Here is a 5000-nt window from a genome sequence, read left to right as displayed (position 1 = left end):
GAGCCCCAACTCGGCTTACTTTTCGAGTTACAGCCGGTCAAAGTTGAAACTTTAAAGGGCCATATCTCCGGAACCAAGCCGAGTTGGGGCCCCATACACCCGGCGTGGGGGGCCCTCCTAGAGGCCCCCAATACCCCCGAGTGTGGAGCCCCAACTCGGCTTACTTTTCGAGTTACAGCCGGTCAAAGTTGAAACTTTAAAGGGCCATATCTCCGGAACCAAGCCGAGTTGGGGCCCCATACACCCGGCGTGGGGGGCCCTCCTAGAGGCCCCCAATACCCCCGAGTGTGGAGCCCCAACTCGGCTCACTTTTCGAGTTACAGCCGGTCAAAGTTGAAACTTTAAAGGGCCATATCTCCGGAACCAAGCCGAGTTGGGGCCCCATACACCCGGCGTGGGGGGCCCTCCTAGAGGCCCCCAATACCCCCGAGTGTGGAGCCCCAACTCGGCTCACTTTTCGAGTTACAGCCGGTCAAAGTTGAAACTTTAAAGGGCCATATCTCCGGAACCAAGCCGAGTTGGGGCCCCATACACCCGGCGTGTGGGGCCCTCCCAGAGGCCCCCAATAGCCCCGAGTGTGGAGCCCCAACTCGGCTTACTTTTCGAGTTACACCCGGTCAAAGCTGGACAGGAAGTGGCCGTATCTCGGGACCGGAAGGTCCCCGTGGCTCGGGACGGCGGGAGGAGCAAGGTCCCCGAGAGCGGGCCCCGCACCCGCCGCCGCGAGCCGCTGGGACCTCCCGGTCCCGAGATGGGCCCCGTTACGCGCGGGCGACTTTCGGAGAAAACGGCCCGTATCTCGGAGAGGGGAGGTCCCAGCGGCTCGCCCTTTCGGGTGTCGGGGGCTCCCCACGGGCCCTCTCGGAACCCGCCTCCCCCGGGCCCCTGGGACCTTTCCTTCCCGGGCGCCCCCCCGACACGTCGGGCCCCTTTTCTCCGGGACCCGGGGGCCCCGGAGCTCGGGGGCGGGCTCTTTGCGAGGGGCCCGCCGGGACGCCACACTTGACCCGAGTCCGGTGTCTCTGGGCCCCCGGGTCCCCGAGCTACGTGCGTTCGAATTCGGGGCCCTTTTCCGGGCCCGAAAATCCCTCAAAGTCCGAAAACGTGCAGCGGGCGGGGACTTCCGGGGCCCCGGAGGCTCTGACGGCACACCCAGGGAGGTGCACCGTCCTCGGGCACGGCCAGGTGGCCCCCCCCCCGGGGTCCTGGAAGTCCCCCCGCCCCCCGGAGACACCCACACCCACCCACCGGACGGGAAGATTCCGTTTTTCGCCGATATCTCGAAGACGGCCGGGCGAAAAAATTTCAAACTCGGGTCTTCCGTAGGCCTCGAGGGGCCCTATCCAAAGAGGCCACCCGCGTCCCCGGGGGCCTCGGGGTCAGGGAGTTAGGCCCGGTCAAAGGCGCGGCGTTTTTTGGCTTATATCTCGCGAACCCCTGGGCCAATCTTCCCCAAACTCGAATCGACCGTAGTGCCGGACGGGGCCTTTCGAAAGAGCCCACCCACGAGGTCCAACTCGCCCGGGTCCCCGAGTTATAGCCGTTCAAAGTCGGGGGTCCCGGCGAACGGCGATCCGGTAGGGGGCGTCCCCGGGGCCCGCCGCCGCCCTGGTTCGAGCGAGGGCCCCCGTGGGACCTCGCCACCCAAATTTGAGCTCTCTGGGCCTTCGCGTCGCGGAGATACGGGCGATTTTCTCCCGGGATCGTGACGTCATCGGCGGGCGCCATTTCAGAGCGCGGCCGAGGGTTTTCGGCCGATATCTCCGCGAATACTCGACCAAAAACGACGAAACGCATATGGACGCGTTCAGCTCGGCGAGACGGTTCGAATGAGCCCGGCCTCGGCCGGGCACGTCGAGTTTTCGGCGAGATATTTGCGTTTTTCCGCTTCCGGGGCGCTTTGGGGGCCCGTATCTCGGGCCCCCGGGGGCCCACGGGGCTGGGGGCGGTCTCATTCGAAAGGTCTCGTCCCGTTCTCCAGCCCATAAAAATTTGGCGTCGATCGGAGCCGCCTTCGGCGAGCTACGGTCGTTTGAAGCCCCGTGCAGTGGGGTTACCGTCCTTCAAACAGCCGCCGCTCGCAGGGGGAGTCCCGGGGAGGCATGGTTGCCTGTATGACTTGGGCTTAGAGCACCCAGCCCCGCGCTCCTGGAGGAACCTCCGGTGCACAGGGTCTGCTGCAACCAGCCACGTGGGTTTTGAGGGGTAGGGGAGCGTGCGCTCTCCTCCCCGGGCGGGCGGCCGGGCCCTGGGGGCTCGCGCCTCCACGGAGGGACCTCGCTCCCGGGGCTTCGTCCCCGGGGCTCGGGGACTCCGTGGCGGCTCGGCCCCCGGGGTTCGACCCCGCTCGCTCGCTCCAAAACCCAAGTCCAAAACGTGGGGTTGCACGGGAGCTCCGGGCGCGACGGGTCTCCACGCACGGCCCCGGGGAGGGAGCTCCGACCCGGGCCGGAGGCAGATTCGCCCCCTGCCCCCCGGCTGTCCGCCCGGAGCCGAGACGGTCCTAAAACGGGCCTTGGGGGTGATGTAGAAGGGTAACGCTCACCCAACCAGGACTCACACAAACCGATCTGCATCCCAGGCAGGGTGCGGGTCTCCTGGGCACGAATAAAGCCCGATGCCCCGTGGGTGATGTTGGCCCTGGCCACTCAAGGCACTCACCCAAGCCAGAGAGGGTGCACTCTGGCTGGGGAAGCAGATTCAATCTCTGCTGTGGTGGAGCTCTGGAAAAACGCGAAACCTCCAGGAAAAGACGGCCCGATTTCTCTGAAAAGTGCATCCCAGGCAGGGTGCGGGTCTCCTGGGCACGAATAAAGCCCGATGCCCCGTGGGTGATTTTGGCCCTGGCCACTCAAGGCACTCACCCAAGCCAGAGAGGGTGCACTCTGGCTGGGGAAGCAGATTCAATCTCTGCTGTGGTGGAGCTCTGGAAAAACGCGAAACCTCCAGGAAAAGACGGCCCGATTTCTCTGAAAAGTGCATCCCAGGCAGGGTGCGGGTCTCATGGGCACGAATAAAGCCCGATGCCCGTGGGTGATGTTGGCCCTGGCCACTCAAGGCACTCACCCAAGCCAGAGAGGGTGCACTCTGGCTGGGGAAGCAGATTCAATCTCTGCTGTGGTGGAGCTCTGGAAAAACGCGAAACCTCCAGGAAAAGACGGCCCGATTTCTCTGAAAAGTGCATCCCAGGCAGGGTGCGGGTCTCCTGGGCACGAATAAAGCCCGATGCCCCGTGGGTGATGTTGGCCCTGGCCACTCAAGGCACTCACCCAAGCCAGAGAGGGTGCACTCTGGCTGGGGAAGCAGATTCAATCTCTGCTGTGGGTGGAGCTCTGGAAAAACGCGAAACCTCCAGGAAAAGACGGCCCGGTTTCTCTGAAAAGTGCATCCCAGGCAGGGTGCGGGTCTCATGGGCACGAATAAAGCCCGATGCCCGTGGGTGATGTTGGCCCTGGCCACTCAAGGCACCACTCACCCAAGCCAGAGAGGGTGCACTCTGGCTGGGGAAGCAGATTCAATCTCTGCTGTGGTGGAGCTCTGAAAAACACGAAAACCTCCAGGGAAAAGACGGCCCGGTTTCTCTGAAAAGTGCATCCCAGGCAGGGTGCGGGTCTCCTGGGCAAGAACGAAGCCCAATGCCCACCTTGAAACGGAGCCTGGGCTCGACTCTGAAGCCCAGATCTCGAAAAACGACAAAGTACAAAAAGGTGCGGTGGCTCCAAACCTCCATGCCCTCAGACCTCCCTGGCCAGCCCAGGGAGGGTGGCCCGTCCTGGGCCAGACTCAGATTTCCCCCGCCACCCCTGGAGCTCCGCCTGGAGCGAAGACGGTCCTAAAACGGACCATGGGGCTCTTGTAGAGGATGAGGGAGGGAGAGAGGGGCCTTCAGAGAGCCCCTTGGCCGGCTTGACTCTGGAGTCGAATTTGGAAAAATAGACAAAGTCCATAAACGTGCTGTTGGTTCGGACCTCCAGGGCACTCAAGGCACTCACCCAAGCCAGAGAGGGTGCACTCTGGCTGGGGAAGAGGATTCAATCTCTGCTGTGGTGGAGCTCTGAAAAACACGAGAACCTCCAGGAAAAGGCGGCCCGGTTTCTCTGAAAAGTGCATCCCAGGCAGGGTGCGGGTCTCCTGGGCAAGAACGAAGCCCAATGCCCACCTTGAAACGGAGCCTGGGCTCGACTCTGAAGCCCAGATCTCGAAAAACGACAAAGTACAAAAAATGTGCGGTGGCTCCAAACCTCCATGCCCTCAGACCTCCCTGGCCAGCCCAGGGAGGGTGGCCCGTCCTGGGCCAGATTCAGATTCGCCCGCCACCCCTGGAGCTCCGCCTGGAGCGAAGACGGTCCTAAAACGGGCCTTCGGGGATGTATGAGAGAGGGGAAGCGTGGTGGTGGCAAACACAGAGGACCCCCTACCAGCGATCAGACCGTCGTGAGTCCCACTCAGAGTCACTCTGGGTGGGCATGTAAAAATCCAGATTACGCCGCGCTGGAGCTCTGGAAGTTACGAGACCTCCAGGAAAAGACAGGCTGGTTTTCTGAAAAGTGCACCCCAGGCAGGGTGCATCTTTTCCTGGGCACGAGCCCAGCGCACATGGTGTGGTGGTCCGGCTCTGGTGCCAAAGTTTGGGGGAAAAAATAGACAGAGTCCAATAACGTGGTGTGGTTCCAAAGCTCCATGCCCTCAGACCTCCCTGGCCAGCCCAGGGAGGGTGGCCCGTCCTGGGCCAGATTCAGATTCGCCCGCCACCCCTGGAGCTCCGCCTGGAGCGAAGACGGTCCTAAAACGGGCCTTCGGGGATGTATGAGAGAGGGGGAAGCGTGGTGGTGGCAAACACAGAGGACCCCTACCAGCGATCAGACCGTCGTGAGTCCCACTCAGACTCACTCTGGGTGGGCATATAAAATCCAGACTACGCCCCGTCGGAGCTCTGGAAGTACGAGACCTCCAGGAAAAGACAGGCTGGTTTTCTGAAAAGTGCACCCCAGGCAGGGTGC

This window comes from Pimephales promelas, chromosome 2, assembly GCF_988280905.1.
Source record: "Pimephales promelas chromosome 2, fPimPro1.hap1.1, whole genome shotgun sequence".
NCBI lineage: Eukaryota > Metazoa > Chordata > Actinopteri > Cypriniformes > Leuciscidae > Pimephales > Pimephales promelas.
The sequence above is the reverse complement of the archived record's forward strand: the minus strand, read 5'-3'. Positions refer to the sequence as shown.